The following is a 21,459-nucleotide window of genomic DNA, read 5'->3' as shown; positions in this document are numbered from 1 at the left end:
AAGATGGCTGTAATCTCAAACAGGCAAGTAGCTTTATGGAGCAGTTTGAGGTGAAAGTGGATTGTTTTACGATTTCACTAGAAACACACTGCTCTCCTTGGTGTCCTGACAGAATGCCTCTGTATAAAAACCCTCTTTTAATTTGAATAACTTACTAATAAGGAACTGAACTTCTATCCGGTTGTTCAGTCTGACGTCACTAGCCATGTCTGGGCCTAAACTCCGCTGCAGGTCCATATATCAAACGATCACTGTGGCATTACTGAGAGTTGAAAAACTGTCTAAAGTCTTTCATCTTTAATAAAATGATCAGCGTTCTGCTCTACCAGGTGTAACAATTGAGTTTAACATCCAGGCATCCATGAAAACGGAAGTTATGACATTTAATGGAGTTAGAAGTTAGCAGGGAGTTAGCTCGCTAGCTTCTATCTAAATACAATATAGCATGTCCTGACTGCGGGGTTTTGGAAACAAATTATAACGTACAGCTCTGTTATCACTTCCAGCATAAATGAAGACAGAAAACTAAACAGCAGTGACGTTTGTAGGGTTACTGAAGTTTGGCTAGCTGGTATATAATGATGTGCTACGTGACCGCTAGCGACACAGCTATGTTAGCATAATATAAACAAGCTAACCTTTTTTCCACTCGATAAAAGTTAACGTGAGTGTTCTCGGTGGTCAGGAACAAATGTAATCACATGGCAGGATGCTGTAAAAGGACCAAACTTCAGCCAGGAGAACAACTGAGATAATCCATCCACAATACGAGGTTAGTCATTCATATACTGCTGCATGGGCTGGGCTGCAGTTACATCCTAAGGTTTTAAAAACTGAGCTTAAATAAATGATTAGCGGTAATAAAAGCCGAGGGAGGTCAACAGTGATCACTGACTGTTTTAGGAGCTTTTTGAGATCAAATAGAAGAAAATACATAACATTAAACATGTTAACAACACAAAAGCCATATTAAACGCAGACTACTTTAGACCCGGAAGTAGGATTCGTCGCGTCATCACTGAACAACCGGATAGCACTGTGAGTTTATTATTGTTTATTATTTGTATTATTAGCTTGGATCTACTGGCACTGTTGTAATTATCAGGTGGGAATGTATGCCTCATATTGTTTTTACATTCTACAAAAAGGAAAACAGCATATTATTAGATTTGTCTTCTGTAAAATTGATGCATAAATTTCAATAAAAAATATCTGGAAAAAGAACCAGTCATGTGATTTCTTCTTTTTTGCTCATATGCTGACCAGCCTGTGAACTTTGAGTCGCATACAAACTATTTCATGTTGCTGCTTCTTTTATTTAAGGAACATTTATAAATTGCAAGCTATAATCTCCTCTGAACTAGAGAAAACTTTATGCATCCACTGCCTTTTTATAAGCTTAGACAAATCATCCCTGTTACACCAAGCAAGCAATGCAAAGTGCTGCAGCCAGACTTTTAACACACTCTAGCGAGTGAGCTCACATTACCTCTATTTTACTTTCTTTAAATTGGCTCCCAAATGATTTTGGAGTTTGTTTTAAAATTCCTACCCTTACATAGAGAGCGCAAAATCCACAAACTCCAGAATAATTTTCTCAATTTCTTGTTAAAAATTGGTCTGCCATTCTTTGCTCAGTTGCTCTCTTCCTGAGTCTGTTGCAGGTGATACATTTATGGATAATCTGATACGGAATTCATCATCCAACTCGGGGCCCACACAGTCATAGGTTTCAGTTTCTGTTGTAACACTGTAACAAGAAAGCAGGTCCCTTGAGCCAGGCACTGTCACCACGGCAACAGTCGCAGAGCGTGTGCCTACGTCAGCAGTGTTAGCGCTCGTAAAAACACAGTGCCATTGTTTCGGTTCTGAAATCCTCCTGATTCGCTGCACCGTGTTAGTGAGATATACGTAGAAATGCTTCGTCTGGTTACGTGTTGACAAACACGTGAACCTTCATGCGATGCTCACAGAAGTCATTGGCAGGATTGTTGGTCCTCTCTAACAGTGAAACTGTGAAACATCTGTCTATGTCTGCGGTTACTGCAACAGTTTCACATCTGAATCTCAACAATACTTCCAACAAGCTATTATTGAGGTCAGGTCCAGAGAGGAGGGCATCTTTAAGAGAGACGCCATGACACTTTGCACTTGAGTCAAAACCAACTCTGATCTGACCCGGCTTCTGAGGATGGTGCACCCCAAAGGTAGGTAAAAACCAACACTGGTTGTCCACTTCAGGTGGAGGAGCCTGTTCAGCATGGTCACAATCAAATGTATTCTGCATGAAGGCAAAGAAATTCCTCTTCATTTCAGGCCTTTTTTCAAGGGTGCGATAAAGAGAGGATTAGCATTTGACCACTTGGTCGTGACTGTTGGGCAGCCGCTGGCGAGGTCCCTTAAATGCAAGTGGTGCCACCCACCTGCCGCTGTCATCAATGAACATCTGTCTCTTTATGACCTCTAGGAAAAGTTTGTCTTCAACAGAAAGGCCGATTTTGTTATCGTCCTCAGATGTATCAAAGAGAGTGCTTCCAAGAGTGCATGCATTAACTCTCAGTATTTCAGTGGTAGGAAAGACTTCCTGCTCAGGCTTACACCCATAATTTTCTTTGATATGAACCATGGCCTTGGACATGGGCGATTGTTCTCAAGCAAATTAGTGTGATAGGCATCCACAGTTGCAGGCTTGTGAGCATCACCTAAACAGACAACACTAATGATAACCCATCACAGGTCTGTGCGTATGGGGCATTGTGAGGACCATTTCTACGCTGCCTCACCTTATGGAGACTAAGTAGGTCACATGCCAGTAAAAGGAGGATCTCATCTTTGTTATCGAGTGGTGGGATAAGGTGGGCCTTTGAGATGAGCATGTTCTGCTGCCACCTCAGGGGTAGCTATCTCAGCTCTGTTACTCAGGATGTTATTACATTCAATTATTCTCAGCAGCGCGACTGATGTGGCTCCATCCAGTGACTCCACTACAAAGCCTGTGGCTCTTCCACCCATCATTTCTGTTGTTCCAGCACATGTACAGAGTGTGAATGGAGACTCTGATCCCTTTATGTCATAAACATCAAAAACCTCTGTCCTGGCAGGGGACCGATTACTCTGATCATCAAGCACAACATAAGCCTTTGTCACTTGCTCTTGCTGCACTTTCAGGAAAACTTTCACCAAGCAGATCTTAGGACAGGAAGCTTCTCTCTTAGCCTCTCTGTACACTTCAGTACAAGTGGATGTTACAGCAGGCTGAGTTGTCTCTTCTGTGCCCCCCCCCATGACCAAAGAGAGTTGGAAGGGGTGGTCCTGGATGAAGGACAGAGATATGGTTCCTCCTTTCACTTCACTTGATTGTTGTGTTGCAGTTCTTGGCGATGTGACTGTTGGAAGAACAGCATCTAAAGCAGATACCGTTGTCCTTCAGTAAGGTCTTACGCTCCTCAGTAGGTTTAATGTGAAACCCTCTGCAGCACTTGAGGGAATGTGGCTTTTTATGATGCCTTTCTATATCACAGATTTTCTCTCTCAAACTATCTTGACCAGCTTTCTCCTCTGATATTTCCGTCTTGTGTGCAGAGACTAAACCCTTATGAGGCATTCTCATTGTAATATCTGATCTAAAGTGATCTGTTGTAGATGCTAAGAGACTGAAACCTCGGTCATTGCAAGCTTGGGGTGAGAGAAGGAAGACAGGATAAAGACATGCTGTGGAAGAGAGACAGAGGTTAATAACAGATATGATTCAGTGCAGAGAGGTCTGTTAACACATAGTGAGTGAGAAAGGTGACTGGAAAGGAAAAACTCAATGCATCATGGGAATCCCCCGGCAGCCTACGTCTATTGCAGCATAACTAAGGGAGGATCCAGGGTCACCTGGTCCAGCCCAACTATATGCTTTAGCAAAAAGGAAAGTTTGAAGCCTAATCTTGAAAGTAGAGATAGTGTCTGTCTCCTGAATCCAAACTGGAAGCTGGTTCCACAGAAGAGGGGCCTGAAAACTGAAGGCTCTGCCTCCCATTCTACTTTTAAATACTCTAGGAACAACAAGTAGGCCTGCAGAGCGAAAGCGAAGTGCTCTAATAGGGTGATATGGTACTACAAGGTCATTAAGATAAGGTGGGGCCTGATTATTTAAGACCTTGTATGTGAGGAGCAGGATTTTGAATTCAATTCGGGCGACCGTGGCTCAGGGGGTTGGGAATCGCATCTGTAACCGGAAGATCGCCAGTTCGATCCCTGGGCTCTCTGTCCTGGTCGTTGTGTCCCTGGGCAAGACACTTTATTTGTGCAACATCTCTAAAGTTAGAAATATCCTGTCTCAGAGTGACGCTGAAAAACTAGTTCATGCATTTATTACTTCCAGGCTGGACGACTGTAATTCATTATTATCAGGATGTCCTAAAAACTCCCTGAAAAGCCTTCAGCTAATCCAAAATGCTGCAGCAAGAGTCCTGACAGGGACTAGAAAGAGAGAGCATATTTCTCCTGTTTTGGCTTCCCTTCATTGGCTTCCTGTTAATAATAATAATGGATTGGATTTATATAGCGCTTTTCAAGGCACCCAAAGCGCTTTACAATGCCACTATTCATTCACTCTCACATTCACACACTGGTGAAGTTATTGAAGTTAACTCAGAAAGATCAATTAGAGAAAAAGAGTCTAACTTAACATCAATGGTACTAAGAGTAGCTGTAGATAATATTACATCTGTGGGATGATTACTGGTCATTTTTTCTCTAATGATAAAAACTTTATTTGTGAAGAAGTTCATGAAGTCATTACTAGTTAACGTTAAAGGGATGGTTGGCTCAACAGAGCTCTGACTGTTTGTCAGCCTGGCTACAGAGCTGAAGAGAAACCTGGGGTTGTTCTTATTTTCTTCAATCAGTGATGAATAGTAAGATGTTCTGGCTTTGTGGAGGGCTTTCTTATAAAGCAGCAAACTATTTCTCCAGGCTAAATGATGATCCTCTAAATTTGTGACACGCCATTTCCTCTCCAGCTTACGAGTCATCTGCTTTAGGCTACGTGTTTGAGAATTATACCACGGAGTCAGGTACTTCTGATTAGAGACCTTAGTTTTCACAGGAGCTACAGTATCCAGAGTCATACGTAGTGAGGAGGTGAAATTATTAACAAGATAATCGACCTCTGTTGGGGTAGCGTTCAGATAGCTGCTCTGCTCTGTGTTGGTACAGGGCATTGAAGATGATAACAGTGGGTGGATTATATTACATTTTGAATCACTGAAAATTGACATTTTTTAAAACTCCTTTTTTGCGTTTACATGTACAAACAATGTCAGAGGTATGTGCCTTTTTTCCATGCCACGCTGTGGCCACGTTATTGTTTACATGGGATGAATTGCAGAATAGCAGATAGAGACAAAATACTGTTAATCTGACTGTCTGCAGGTTTACATGCAGTTACTGTCCCTCTGTTTACAAAGGCAGAGGCGTCACGGTGGGATTATTTTACGTGTAGTTGTTTTTTCCTGTGTAATAATATTCAACATTGCATCAATACATTTGTCAAAAAATGCCTCTCTGTGCAAAATGGGTTTAAACACAAAATCGTGGCAGGATCAGCCTGATATTATTTGTATCCAGCTGTAACTTTACTGTATAAAGAGCAAACATCTCCAACATGTCAGGAGCAGTTAGTCATTACAACAAGTGTTTGTGAACTAAAAATCAAGAATGTGGGATCCTGTTTGTCCGTGATTTGAAGAGCCCAGCGCTGCTCCTGATGCAGGGGAAACCAGTTCTGCAGGGAGACCTACCTCAGCACCTGTGCAGGTGAAGCCAAAGGGAAGATTTGCTTCACCATGTTTTCTAGTCTTTGGCTCAGAATGAAGTTGGTTTGGAAACATTCAGCGGCGCTTCATCTCCTGCTTTGCGTTTCTTTGTTTCTGTTTGTTTGATCAGACACATTCATACCAGTGGGCTGCTGGAGGTCATTTTGTAGCTCTGGCAGAGCTCGTCTTCCTCCATGCACAAAGGAGAAGATACCGGTTCTCCTGATGTGTTAGAACCTTCTACAGCCCTGTTCAGTTCTCTTAGAGTAACTTTCTGTCTCCTCAAATATCCTCCATGCTCTTGACACTGTGCTGGGAGACACAGCAAAGCTTCTGGCAATAGCACTTATTGCTGTGCAATACTGGAGGAGTTGGACTAACTGCACAGCCTCTGTAGGGTCTGATTTCCTGAAAGACCAAATTCCAGATAGCGTCTGATGCAGGCCATTATGTCAGCAGGTGTCAGCAAATCCCCTCTTGCATCTGCTTGGAAAGCTTCTCATTTTGGCAGAGAGTGTCATCAGACTGAAAGTGTGGAATCAATGAACACTATCATTGGAAGCTGTAGCTAGAAAAGGACACTGGTTTTTCAGCAGGACTTGTAGAAACCAGATTGTAATTTAAAGCTGTAGACGGCAGCTGTAGCCGATTGACTGAATGTAAGAGCTCTGGACAAGAGTTCACACAGTGTGGATCTATCATCAGTGCTGTGAAGTTGACCAAAACTGATGCTAGAAGTTTCTTCTCAGTTCTTCAGTTCAGGAGTCTGATGCAACCCATTTGAACTAGCTACCCAGAATGCTCTGCAGCGTAAGCTGTGGCAGCCTGTAAGTGAACTAATTCATTTTCTAAAAATACATATATAAAACCAAAACCATATAAACTACATATAACATATATACTATATCCACTTGTCTAGGAGAAGATGAGGAACATACAAAAGCTACAGTCATTAATGAGCTAAATGATTTGTAATCAGTGTATTACACCTTCATTTGAACTGTCTAACTTTGTGTAAATACAGAGTTATATGCCTTTTTATTATGTGACAAGAAAAGCAGATTATTGTCAAGAATCAGAATATGATCAGACTGTTAACCTAAGTAAACATAAAAAGGTAGACATTCAAAATCCAGACAACAAACCAGTTTAAACCGGTTGTTGTTATGACTTCACTGCATGAAATCGTAATTTGCATCAGTGGGAACAAGAGCTGGCCATTTATTTTCACACCACACAACAAAGAACCGCAGTGCTGAGACCAGCCCTCATCCAGTCACCTCAAGTTGAACTGTGGAGCTACCAGGGCCCCGATCAATTCAATCTGAAGCAGATCAGGTTAACACTTATCAAAAAGTGGCGGACGGAGAGGCAGTGACACCAGCGACAAAACAAAAACACTTGAGAGTAAGAGTTGATTCAAGTTGATTACATTTTATTTTGTACATTAAAAAAAACAATTTTCAACAAAACAAAGTTGCCTCAAGGCATTTTATACTGTAGAGTAAAGACCCTACAATATAAGAAAGAAACCCCAACAATCTGATGATCCCCTGTGAGCAAGCACTTTGGCAACGGTGGACAGGAAAAACTCCCTTTTAACAGGAAGAAACCTGTGACAGAACCAGGCTCAGGGAGGGGCGGCCATCTGCCACGACCGGTTGGGGAGGGTTGATCTTAAGATTCTTCATCATATGAAGAAAAGCAAAATAGCCTTAAGAAAAAGTTTTTGATCCTTTTCCCTAATGAAAGCCGACCTTTCGGAGGCTTTGGTGTGATTATTCCTTCACTGCTGTCTGTACTTTCTGTGCTAGAATCTAAATCACTGAATTCAGAGGAAGATCCTACCAGCTGTATCTGGGTCATCCCAGGCTTTTCTTTGACACCCAGACTACAAGACTTGTCATCTTCTTCTTGCCATGCCAACCTGCGAAATGCAGGCAGATTCTTTTTGCGTGCAGCTGCTCTTCTCTGTCGGTTTCTTTGGATTTTAGCTGCAGTCACACAGTTGTTAAAAGTGGAAGCCCGTCTAGATCTCCCACCGCTCTGTTGGCTGTTCCTTTTGATTTCACTGGTGGTAACAAAGCTGTCGATTTCATTTTCTAGACTGAGGAGTGGGCACACTTCCATGCTCGTGCAGGATGACTTGGTGTAGCAATCTACTGCAGGGTCCTCAGGAAGATGTTTCATTGTAATGAAACGATGTCCCAGACCCTCAACAGGTGTGATTCTTTTTACAGGATCCACACACAGCATCCATTTGAGCAGGCTTAAAAATGCCGCTGTGTCTTCCACTTCGGATTCTGTGTTTGGCTGTGGGTGGTGTTTGGCTAAATCATCTATGCATGCATATTTGTCTGTGATTGTTGTACTTTGTTTGATCACAGTGCCTGTAGATGCTGAATACTGAGCTGGTGTCTTCAGTACCCATGTGCGTTCTATTATCCCTTTCCTCATCCAGAAATATTTCGTACTGTACTTCCCTTCCTGTAACATGCGTTTACTAGGCTGACCAAGCATGTGAACAAAACCTTGCATCATTTGATATTCACACCTGTTGAAAAACAGGCGGTGGCCCAAGTATAGAAAAGCTGCGACACAACCGAGAGTCCACATGTCTGCCGATTCAGTCACCGGTATGCCCAACATGACCTCAGGGGCCCTGTAACTAAGGGCCTGAATAATAGTGCCAGGTGGAATTTTTGCAGGACTTGTGGCAAAACCAAAATCAATAAGTTTAACTTTATATGGCTGTTGAGACTGATTTACAAGCATGATATTATCAGGTTTGATGTCTGCATGCATCATACCTCTGCTCTTCAGAGCGGTAAGAGCCACAAACATCTGCTTTAAAATGACCCGAATATCACAGAGAGCCAGTGGACCGCGAGACCTTTTAGTCACGAAATCATGCAGACTAATGTCTAGCATTTCCATTGAAATGAAGGTGCGATGTTTGTACTCGAAAACTTCGTAGTACTTTACCAAATTGCACCGATCCCTATCCAGAACACTCAGTTCTTTTACAGCAGCGGCCTCTTTCCAAGCAAACTTGTTGTATTCCCTTTTAGCTGCCTTGACTGCTACCCTTTCAAAAGTGTCTAATTTTACACATTCCACCACTCTCCCAAAGCTTCCTTGTCCGAGGAGCTTATATACCATGTATTTACATGTTTTACTTTGAATGAGGGCGTTCCTTTGTAAACCCTCATCACTGTCATAAGACGACGAAGACGAATCCGAAACCATTTTTTCACAAATATATCTAAAGTTTTACACCTGGGCAAAAACAATGTGACCGCAGTATGAAGCTGGCAGGTTCTGTCAGTAGGCGGGTGTAGCAGGCTATTTATACCTTTTGGATCAAAGGCAGCGTTCGCTCACTGTGATGTCACCGAGTGACGCAACAGAGCGTAATGCTTTGATCCGGAGCAGCGGTTAAGAGCTTAAGAATGCAAAGGTCTCTGGTTAGGAAGATAAACTGCTTGACTGGCAGTCCACATCTGGAGTGGACAGCCTGTCGCAATGGGATCAGACACGCTGTCATTTCTGGAAAAGTCCATCCCGGAGGTGTCCGACGCGGACAGCTGTACCTTTTAATAAGAATCCCCCCCTGGCTCTACATGGCGGTGTACGTTTGAAAGTGCGGACGACGGTAGGAAATTCTTGATACCTTTAGGTGCACCTTGTAAACTCAGCAATGTGTACTCCAAACGCCACCATGGTTATTTCAAAGTTGTTGATTTATAGCTTTTTTTTACCCTTTTTCTGTGTGAAATTTCCCTTTGTTGATATTTTTGAAATTCCTACTTTTAAATAATGTTAAACAATCCCGATACAACAGCGACATGTCCTCAGCTGCTGTGATCTTTTTAAAGTTTTACATTTGCAGGACTTTGAAGTTATCTGTCACGGTTGCGCTGGCAGACCGTGGCGATGTGGGGGAAATAGGGCCCAAAACGCGGGACTGTGTGCGATGAATGCAGTTGCGTTTATTTACAGTGATGTAAATATTACGCAATAAATCTCCGTGCGCGCCCCTGACTCCCGTGCCGTGTCTTCTTCCGTACTCCTGCCGGGAAATAACAGAGGCAGCCGTTGGTACAATTAACTTCACTGTAGCAAGCTGGACAACTGAAGGGCAGTCTCACGATCCGGGATCGAGGAGCTCTCAGGCTGTGTCCCAATCCAGCGACCGCATGCTTCGGAGTACGAGCTCGGTACTTATAGTACGGTGAGTACTACAAGTACGAGAAGTGCGGAAGTGAGAGGCTCGTGAAATGGGCCTTTGTCGCGCTGTTCAGGTTGCCTAGCAACCATGATACTAACCGCGACACACGTTACATTCAGCTTTGTTTGACAGAAATGAAGGAGAAAAATGTTTTGTTGGTCATTCATTTTTGTCATGACATCACTTTGATTAGCTGAGTATCTGAGGCTGAGACCACAGGACTGTAAACATGATTGTTGGGCTTCATGTCTGTGCTGAACAGTCATTTAAGATTAGCTAGTAAACAACAATTAGTTAATGTTGCTCATGAGACTAAAGTCATCTCACTGTGGTAATGTAAATATAATATGGCCAATATTATATTAATCGTTATTAGTTATTACAGCAGTGAACTTGAACTCTGAGGTTTAGTAAAGATTCAAGTTGCAGTTATTTCCTGTCACCTTACATCTTCACTCAAAGTCGAGTATCTGTGACAGTGTATATACAGATGTATTATATATAAGAGACAAATATTGTTTGTTTAAACCCTCACGTCATACTGGGCTCTTTTTGTGCCACTTTTTTCATTCGTGACCAAAGATAACTACGATCTCAAGGAGAGAGTGAGAGAGCAAGAAAGGTACAAAATGAGGTGGTGCCTCCGGATTAAAGGATTAGAAGAGAAAAGAGATGAAGATGTCAGATCGCTGGTTATTGGAATTCTTGGCAAGATCGCACCTGATATCAAAGCTTGAAGAATCTGTGGATGTGGTGCATAGAGTTGGGAAGAAGATTGAGAACAAGGTCTGACATATCATCATTCTGTTTGCTCTGAGACACGTGAAAGAGGAGATTTGGCGTCGCACCAAAGATTCGGCTGTCTGTAAGAACGGGGGTTTCCACTTCGCTGAGGTACTGCCGCGGGAGGACTGGGAAGAGAGGAGGCGGCTGTGGCCGCAAATTGAACAAGCCAGACGGGCTGGGAAACGGGCCTTTTTCCGGGGTCCTCATGGATACATCGAAGGACGGAGGATCGTTGACGTTGAATGAAAGACTTGATGTAAGACTGTATACAGTGGAATATTATTAATGGGACAAAAGAGTTCTACTTAAAGTTAAAGGTTATTAGTCACTGAGTTGGTGACAAGTGTTACAATTTAAACTCATATTTATATATTTTTCTTTTCTTTTTTTAAAAAATAGAAGTTATTTTCTTAGCATATTCTTATTATGGTTCACTCAAAAATTTCTTTTGGTTCATTAAACGTTCGGGGTTTGAAGGAAATTGTTAAGAGAAAGGCACTTTTTTTATTTTGCAAGGGGCAAAAATGTCATTGTCTGTTTTTACAAGAAACTCACTCTGTGAATGCCGATGCTACCTTTTGGGCTAATCAGTGGGGAGACAAGATTCTTTTCAGTCATGGATCTAACAGATCTGGAGGTGTGGCGATTTGTTTTAATAAGTTCCCAGGGGAGATTATAACATATAAAGCTGATAGTGAGGGTCATTGGTTAACTGCAGTCTTGAAGAGCGAAGGTATATTTCTAATTGTTACAAATCTTTATGGACATAATAATGAGGGTCAAAATAAAAGTCTATTGGAAAATCTAACAAATGTTATTTCAGAGTTTAAAGTTATGTACCCCACAGATTACATCCTAGTAGGAGGAGACTGGAACATGACACCAGATGAATGGATGGACAGATGGCCTCCTCGCTTAGGAAGGAGGCAACAGAATAACATTATTGAGAACTTTTCTAGTGATAATAATTTTACAGACATTTGGAGAAGTTTGAATCCTGGAGTTAAGAATTATTCTTGGTTTAAACCTAATGGAGAAAGCAGGTCAAGACTTGATTATTGGTTAGTGAGCGATGACATTTTGAGGTGTACTTCACAATCTAAAATCTCCAAAGCACCCCTTTCTGATCACTGTTTCATTGATCTTGTCTTAGAACCAACAAGGACGAAACGTAGTAGCAGAGGATATTGGAAATTTAATGCCAGCCTTTTAAATAAGGACAAGTTTTGTGATAAAATTAGACATATAATTATAGATATAAAAATGATGACTCAGTAGTGGGTAATATACAGAAATGGGAATTTGTTAAATTCAAAATCAGAGAATTCACTATAAAATTCTGCAAAGAACTGAACAGGGAAAAACGGGAATATGAAAGTAATTTACTTCGTGAAATAACTCAGTGCTGTAGTAAAGAAAAACTAAACGTGCAAGAGAAGAATAAATTGATGGAGTTACAATCTAAATTGGACGATCTTTACCTAGAGAAAGCCCACGGTGCCTTTATAAGATCGAGAGCCAAGTGGATTGAGGCAGGTGAAAAGAACTCTTCATATTTTAGTAAGCTGGAAAAGTGCAGACAGCAGAGAAATCTAATCTCAAGCTTGTTGATAAATGGGACTGAATGTAAAGATTTCAGAAAGATTGAAAAGGAAGTCTTCACTTTTTATTCCAAATTGTACTCCTCAGAATATTCAGCAGCTGATTCTGATAGTTTCTTTGATAAGATTCATGATCTCATCCCATGTATTGACAAGCCTTTCAAAGATCTGTGTGATTCAGAGTTTAAAATTGAGGAACTGGATTTGGTGGTCATGAAAATGGCATTAAACAAGTCCCCAGGGACAGATGGACTCACTACTAATTTTTATCAATTCTTCTGGAAGGACCTAAGAACTTTATTGTTTGATGCATTAAAGGAATCGATAGAGAAAAGAGAACTGATGCCGAGCATGAAACAAGGGTTGATAACCCTGATTCCTAAATCGGGCAAGGATAAAAGAATTTTAGACAATTTAAGACCCATCACCTTACTAAACACTGACTATAAGATCCTGTCTGGAGCTGTAGCTGAGAGGCTAAAGAAAGGCATCTCAAACATCATCAGTGAAACACAATCAGGTTTTTTGAAAGGAAGACTAATTCATAACAATATTAGGCTGGTCTTGGACCTCCTTGAATACAGTGAATTAATCCAAGAGAGAGGATACATCCTGTTCTTGGATTTTTACAAAGCATTTGACTCAGTTGAACATACGTTCATATTAAAAACTCTGCAGTCTTTTGGTTTTGGAGAGGAATTTGTCAATGTTATAGAGATGCTATATAATGACATTAACAGCTCTGTTTTGCTAGAACATGGTACATGTTCAAGGTTTGAGGTTAATAGAGGGATAAGGCAGGGATGTAGCAGCTCACCACTTCTGTTCATCATGGTTGCTGAGCTGTTGTCTATTTTGATTAAAAACAGTCACATTGAGGGGTTAACTGTGATGGGTGAACAGATAATAATCAGTCAGCTGGCAGATGATACCACCCTGTTTCTAAGAAATGAGGACCAGATTCCTTTAGCCTTACAGGCGATCAACCATTTCTCCAAAGCTTCTGGCCTACAGCTGAATATTAATAAATGCGAAATTCTAGCTCTGCATGAGTGTACCCTGCAAGCAATAGATAATATACAGATTAAAAAAGAGGTTAAGTATCTGGGCATTGTAATTTGCAAGGATAAGACATCAACTGAAAATAAGAATATCTGTGCCAATATAGAAAAGTGTAAGTCAATTTTAAACAGGTGGCTGCAAATGGACATAACTCTGTTTGGGAGAATTTTGCTAACCAAAATGGACAGTCTGTCCAGACTAATCTATCCAGCCTTTTCTCTGCCCATATCTCCAAAACTAATTAAATCTATAAATAATCTTAATTTTAGGTTCATATGGAGGAACAAATGTCATTATATAAAGAAAAATGATATGATTAAGAATTATGAAGAGGGTGGGGCTAATGCCATTGACTTTGATGTTATGAATGGTGTACTAAAACTGAAATGGTTAAGATCTTTCATTAGGAACAAAAATTCCTTTTGGAACATTATTCCCAGTGTGATTTTTGGCAAAATGGGTGGAATAGACTTTTTGTTACGTTGTGACTTTGATTGCAGTTCGTTACCTGTTAAACTCTCAGCTTTCCATCAGCAGGTCCTTCTCTACTGGAAATTAATCTACAAACATAACTTTACTCCTCACAATACCCCTATATGGAACAACAGGTATATTCGTTTGTGTAGGAAATCTGTGTACGTGGATGAATGGAGATCTAAAGGGATTTGGGCTGTAGCTCATTTTATGGATGATAATGGGGTCTTATTAAAGCATGAGACGTTTTGTGAGAAATTTGATGTAAGATGTACTGTTAAGAGATATAAATCCCTAGTGAAAGCCATTCCAGTCCCTTTGAGATCAATGATAAAAGAAGATATTGTGCACTCTAAAATTTCTCCTGGACTGAGGCAGCTCTGCATAGCTGGAGTTGAATTTGGTGACAGCAGGTTTACAAACAAAGTGATCAGGAATATTTTGATAAACGAAATTTTCCCTAATCCGGTTAAAAGAAATTATATCCTTAAAGAATTTGAGACCATGGAGGTTAAGGCGATAAGAAAAAAGTATATTTCACTTCCTCTTTCCCCTAAAGTAAAAGAGGTTCACTTTAAAATCATTAATGAGGTTTATCCAACCAATGAATTCTTAAGACGGAAATTTAATTTAGATGTGAACGCCTGCACATTTTGTGAAAATGATATTGAAAGTCTGGATCACTTGTTTTTCTACTGTGAATCAGTGCACTCCTTCTGGACTGACATGTGGAGCTGGCTACAGTCCAGGAGAATTCAGTTACCACATTTGACGGTGACAGTAATAAAATTTGGAATACTTGCTGAGAATGCAGATTTTGACCTGTTGATTAGGACGATTTTGTTAATGGGAAAAATTTTTATTCACAAATGCAGATACTTTAAAGCTAAACCATGTATAAACAGATGGCTGAATGACTTTAGACTCTGGGCTAAATCGCTGAAACTTGTGAATAACATGAAAGCCCATAAACTTGTTGTTTTATTTAAAGAGTTTAACCTATGTTAAAAAAACAAAAAACTCCCTTTTTTATAATCACGACTGCCCTTTTTTTGCACGTTAGTTTTTGCCTTTGGTTCGAATCCTTCAATGACTGTTCTTTATTTTTGTGCTAACTCTTTTAACTTTGTGCTTATTGTTGTTGTTTTTGGGTTTTTTTTTTTGTTCGTTTTGTTTGTTTGTTTGTTTTGCTATAATGCTCAACCGAGGATGTAACATAATCGGATTAATGATGGTGCCTTGTATGTTAAACTGTTGTTTGTAAATAAAGTTTAATTAAAAAATAAATAAATAAAAAAAATAAAAAAAAAATAAAAAAATAAAAAAAATAAAAATAAAAAAAAAACTTTTTTCATTCGTATGAAAGCCATTTCCGCTGTGTTGGGTGTAACATAGCCAAACTTGCCACCCGGTTTCGTTTTTGTAAAAAATTCAAATTTTCAGTCTGATTTTCTTACATCAGCCTAACACGGCTTAGCAGCAAAAATACTCACACTCATCACCCTAGGGACCGTTTTGTGCCCCATTGAAACCCATTATAAACGCTATTTTTCACGGCAAAAAAATTACGGTCAAATCGATCGTGATCGGTTATGTTTCCGTTTCCGTTTGCAGTACTGGCCTTAGAGTTGTAATTTTTTTATTTGTCCACCGGGTGGCGCCCTTGCTCCACATTTGACCCCGGGCTGGAAAACAGCGGGCTGCTTAAACAGACCTGCGGGAAACGAAGCCTCATTTCCGGCGTGCAGCAGCGGCTTCGCCCGCTGATCGGGCGGGACCATTTTTGGCCCCTAGGACCGTTTGAGGGTGCTTTTTTTTTTTAATCAACAGGAAATGACATATTTGTTGTGACGTGGTACCGGACATGTGTGTGGGAAAAAGGGGTCCGACGCAACATGCCCCGGTCATCGTCGGGAGTTAACCCGGGAGGATGCACTTATTTCGGCCTAGAGGAGGAGCATTTGCCGCCTGGAGACCATTTTCTGGTCCTGAAAAAAAAAAAAAAAGGCGATCGAAATGAAGGTTGGTGCCAATCTTTAGTCCATCTAAAGGCCTAATTATAATAACAATCAAATATTACTTCAAATGTTTTTTTTTTTAATATTTAGTTTTGTTTTGGGGGGCTAAAAAAAACAGTGCGCTCATGTAATTAAACTGCGATTAAAAGGGTTAAAACCCCCGAAATATAATTAAAACTTTACATGAATAGTTCAGGGAGAAGTAGTTTTAAAAGACTGGCTAATTTAAAGTGGAAAAAAATATGAATATATAATCTTTTTATAGCATTTTTCGGGCGTGGCAGAAAACGGTCCCCAGGGTGATGAACGTAAGTTTTTTAAAGGATGACGTGATTAATACGTTGGCATTACTAAATTTGGCTCAATGCTTACATACATGTGTAAAAAGGAAAATGTACGAGCTGTGATAACTGTTTCTGATAAAATGAAGAGTAGACTGATATATGAAATATTCCTTTATTGGGTGAGAAAATCAGACCATGTCATAACTGCTGTAAGTCACACAGAATAGATATCAGAGCCTTAAACAGGCTGACGTCTGCTAAATGGGTCAAACATTAGACTTTCATATATTTTAGATTCATTACACACAACTGAAGTAGTTCAAGCCTTTCATTGTTTTAATATTGATGATTTTGGCATACAGCTCATGAAAACCCAAAATTCCTATCTCAAAAAAATAGCATATCACAAAAAGGTTCTCTAAACGAGCTATTAACCTAACCATCTGAATCAACGAATTAACTCTAAACACCTGCAAAAGATTCCTGAGGCTTGTAAAAACTCCCAGCCTGGTTCATTACTCAAAACTGAGTAAGACTGCCGACCTGACTGCTGTCCAGAAGGCCATCATTGACACCCTCAAGCAAGAGGGTAAGACACAGAAAGAAATTGCTGTTCCTAGAGTGCTGTATCAAGGCACCTCAGTGGGAAGTCTGTGGGAAGGAAAAAGTGTGGCAGAAGACGCTGCACAACGAGAAGAGGTGACCGGACCCTGAGGAAGATTGTGGAGAAGGACCGATTCCAGACCTTGGGGGACCTGCGGAAGCAGTGGACTGAGTCTGGAGTAGAAACATCCAGAGCCACCGTGTACAGGCGTGTGCAGGAAATGGGCTACAGGTGCCGCATTTGAACCAGAAACAGCGGCAGAAGCGCCTGACCTGGGCTACAGAGAAGCAGCGCTGGACTGTTGCTCAGTGGTCCAAAGTACTGTTTTCGGATGAAAGCAACTTTTGCATGTCATTCGGAAATCAAGGTGCCAGAGTCTGGAGGAAGACTGGAGAGAGGGAAATGCCAAAATGCCTGAAGTCCAGTGTCAAGTACCCACAGTCAGTGATGGTCTGGGTGCCATGTCAGCTGCTGGTGTTGGTCCACTGTGTTTTATCAAGGGCAGGGTCAATGCAGCTATCAGGAGATTTTGGAGCACTTCATGCTTCCATCTGCTGAAAAGCTTTATTGAGATGAAGATTTCCTTTTTCAGCACGACCTGGCACCTGCTCACAGTGCCAGAACCCCTGGTAACTGGTTTACTGACCATGGTATTACTGTGCTCAATTGGCCTGCCAGCTCTCCTGACCTGAACCCCATAGAGAATCTGTGGGATATTGTGAAGAGAAAGTTGACAGACGCAAGACCCAACACTCTGGATGAGCTTAAGGCCGCTATCGAAGCATCCTGGGCCTCCATAACACCTCAGCAGTGCCACAGGCTGATTGCCTCCATGCCATGCCCCATTGAAGCAGAATCAGAATCAGAAAGGGTTTTATTGCCAAATGTTGAGCAGGTTTACAACATTAGGAAATTGCTGCGGTGCTTCAGTGCAAACATACTGTCATAAATTGCGCTTAAATAGACATGAAAAAATAAAAGTAAGAATAAGAATTAAGAGTGCTACGTAGAAAGATATGTGCATGAGTGCAGGTGGTGATCAGTGCCAAACATAGAATGATGCAGTGACACAGCGTAGGGTCATGTGTTAGTGGTGGGAACAGTCGTACGTTTATTGTTCATGTGTCCAACAGCAGAGGGGAAGAAACTGTTCTTATGGCGAGAGGTTCTGGTGCGAATGGACCGGAGCCTCCTGCCTGAGGGGAGCAGGTCAAACAGACTGTGTCCAGGGTGAGAAGGGTCAGCTGTGACTGAGCTGCACGCCGCAGTGTCCTGGAGGTGTACAGGTCCTGCAGAGATGGGAGTCTGCAGCCAATCACCTTCTCAGCAGAGCGCACAACACGCTGCAGTCTCAGTTTGTCCCTGATAGTGGCTCCAGCGTACCACACGGTGATGGAGGAGGTGAGGATGGACTCGATGATTGCAGTGTAGAATTGCATCATCGTCCGTGTTGGCAGGTTGAATTTCTTCAGCTGCCTCAGGAAGTACATCCTCTGCTGGGCTTTCTTAATGACGGAGGTGATGGTGGGCTCCCACTTCAGGTCCTGGGTGATGGTGGTACCCAGGAAGCGGAATGAGTCCACAGAGGTGATGGGGGTGTCAGTCAGGATGATGGGGGGGAGTGGGGCTGTGTGCTTCCTGAAGTCCACAATAATCTCCACTGTCTTCTGGGCATTCAGCACCAGGTTGTTGTGGCTGCACCAGGACACCAGACGTTCAACCTCCCTCCTGTAGGCAGACTCATCCCCGTCAGAGATGAGCCCAATAACGGTGGTGTCATCTGCAAACTTGATTAGCTTGACAGACTGGTGGGTGGAGGTGCAGCAGTTGGTGTACAGGGAGAAGAGCAGAGGAGAAAGAACACAGCCCTGAGGGGAGCCGGTGCTGATGGTCCGGGAGTCCGAGACATTCTTTCCCAGCCTCACGTGCTGCTTCCTGTCCGTCAGGAAGTCAGTGATCCACCGGCAGATGGGATCAGGCACATTCATCTGGGAAAGCTTGCCTCGGAGATGGTCTGGAAGGATGGTGTTGAAGGCAGAGCTGAAGTCCACAAACAGGATCCTGGTGTATTGAAGCAGTCATCTCTGCAAAAGGATTCCCGACCAAGTATCGAGTGCATAACTGAACATAATAATTTGAAGCTGGACTTTTTTGTATTAAAACACTTTTCTTTTATTGGTCGGATGTAATATGCTAATCTTTTGAGATAGGGATTTTGGGTTTTCATGAGCTGTATGCCAAAATCATCAATATTAAAACAATGAAAGGCTTGAACTACTTCAGTTGTGTGTAATGAATCTAAAATATGTGAAAGTCTAATGTTTATCAGTACATTACAGGAAATAATGCACTTTATCACAATATGCTAATTTTTTGAGAAGGACGTGTATAAAGCATATAAACAATTACAGCAAATGATGCAACAAACACAGCAGTGCTACTAATCCAAAATACTCAAAGCTTCATGTAACTGTAACAAACATTCTGCTGCTGATACATACTTTAGGTTTCTGAATGTTAAACTTGTTTAACTGCCGTTAAACGAAACAGAAGAAGAAGAAAACATCTGCACATGTGCAGTAAGGATCGGGGAGTCCTGATCTGTACCTATCTTTTTATTTTTCGTACATTAACTTGAAATGTTTCATTATAGAAAATATTTTAAGAGATACCTATTATTCTTAACATCTTAACAGATACTCTGACCCGTAACTATCGTAAAATGCTTCGAGCGGAAGTAGTGGTGTTTTCCACATGCGTGGTACCGATCGGGTTTCCGGTATGGATCGGGTAGTGACTCTGGCTGTATCCCAATTCAGGGTCTGCAGCCTTAAAGGCCACATTTTAAGGCCGATTACGTCACAGTGACGCGACGAAGGCTGTCCCAATTCAAAGGCTGCTCGAAATGCAGCCCTCAAATGTGTCCTTCATTTCCCTGAATTTGAAGGATGGGTCAGGTGTGTCCTTCGTGGCCCACCATATCCCAGAATTCAGCGCAGCCCAGCCAAATTTCAGCTGCCAACAATGGCGGCCGCTACTAAGTTTTAAAATTACTCTTATTAATCTTTCTGGGTCACAAAATAAACTTTTAACATATTTCCAGGGGAGAAAGTAGCTGTGTAAATTACAAATATCTGCTTGGTTTATCAAGACATCGTATATTTGCAAAAGTGTGCCGACGTTTTCAGCGACGTCTGTTACCCACCCGCTCGATAGCAAGCCAGGGGGTTCAATGGTCACTCCAGCCGGCGAGAGCAGCGGACTCCCGGCGTCATCGTTTTCCGGTTTTTCGCTACTCAGGTTAAACATGATATATAAGTCACTCAGATAACTTAAAAATGTAATTGTTGGGCTTTTTTCGGTGTTTTGTTTGTTCTGGAGTAAATCGGTTTGGCTGAGATCAAAGTTATTAGATTAAATACAACTTTATTAATCCATCGGGTCGGTTCCTCCGGGATTTTCACACAGCTGACTAAACGTCAAACAGAAAACTGATTAAACAGAAATATGAGACGGTGAGAATTTACGCCAGTGTCCTGTTATATTTTAGATAGCAAGGAGCAGACGGCCGAGTTTATTAAACTCCACCGTCCCAGCGGTGACACAAATCTGAAGGCTAGACCGTCCCATTTCACAGTCTCGCACTTCCGGTCTTCTCGGTCTTCGGAGGACCCGGCCTTCGTGGTCTACGTGGGCTGGGTCCTTCGAAGGATGCAGCCGATGTTTTGGGACACAGCTACAGTCTTTACACTTCCAACACGTCTATATAATAAACTCCACAGGCATGAAAACGGAGAATTTTGTAGAATGGACATTGCTGCCACTCATGGTGAAAGAATTTGGTCACGACTTGTAGTTTTTTCCTGGGAAGCATTTGTTTCAGGGTCAGTGAAATGTCTCACTGTAATGTTACCCAGCTAAATAGAGAAAATAAAAAAAGAGACAGTTATTGATCTAAAAGCCTGTAGCATGAGAGATAATCTCGTATTTTCTGGTATTCCAGAATCTGCTGGAGAAGACGCGGAGACTACAGTGAAAAGCTTCATCAAAACCCACCTGAAGCTGCCGGAGCTGATGATCTAAATATTTGATCTAAATATTTGCAATATTTTCTTTATCTTCTAACCCTGGATCTTCCTGAAGATGAATTCTTCCTCCTCATTACACCAGAGGACAATATATGCATTGTTCTACCGGTCTTTCCTTTGCACAACATGGTAAAAAAATTAGCTCACAAGCCTCCAGTGCAATGGAGGGGAACTTTCTGTGTATGTGTTATTGTAGGGTCTACCTTACAATATGAAGCACCTTGATGCAACTGTTGTAGCGATTTTGTGGTATATAAATGAAATTGGATTGAATGTAGAGCACCTGCCTCCTCATTGTGCTGCCTGTTGTTGTTATGACCTTTGTTTGACCCCACACATCAGTGACCCAAGATCAAAGATGTTTGAAAGCAGTATGGTGTGAAAATATGGCCCTTTGCAACATTTTGTACTTTGTGGACATTTTTGTCCCCGGGGACAAGAGATGTCATAAAATCCAATAAAAAACCCATAAATAAATCAAATTACTTAAAACTCCAATTGTGCACA

At 41.5% G+C, this 21,459-nt stretch overlaps 1 long non-coding RNA gene across 1 annotated transcript; it reads left to right on the top strand.

The window, feature by feature from the left end:
- The first annotated feature begins 9,216 nt into the window (after nucleotides 1-9,216).
- Nucleotides 9,217-21,229, top strand: LOC146563443 (uncharacterized). Its single transcript, XR_014894315.1, has 2 exons — nucleotides 9,217-9,459; nucleotides 20,868-21,229. It is a non-coding gene; the product is annotated as an uncharacterized LOC146563443 (long non-coding RNA).
- The last annotated feature ends 230 nt before the right edge of the window (nucleotides 21,230-21,459 follow it).

The sequence above is a fragment of the Mchenga conophoros genome, linkage group LG11 (assembly GCF_057382185.1).
Source record: "Mchenga conophoros isolate Kocher_MC1m ecotype Shallow Benthic linkage group LG11, M_conophoros_male_GT1.1, whole genome shotgun sequence".
Taxonomy (NCBI): domain Eukaryota; kingdom Metazoa; phylum Chordata; class Actinopteri; order Cichliformes; family Cichlidae; genus Mchenga; species Mchenga conophoros.
This window is presented reverse-complemented; position numbering and strand designations above follow the sequence as displayed.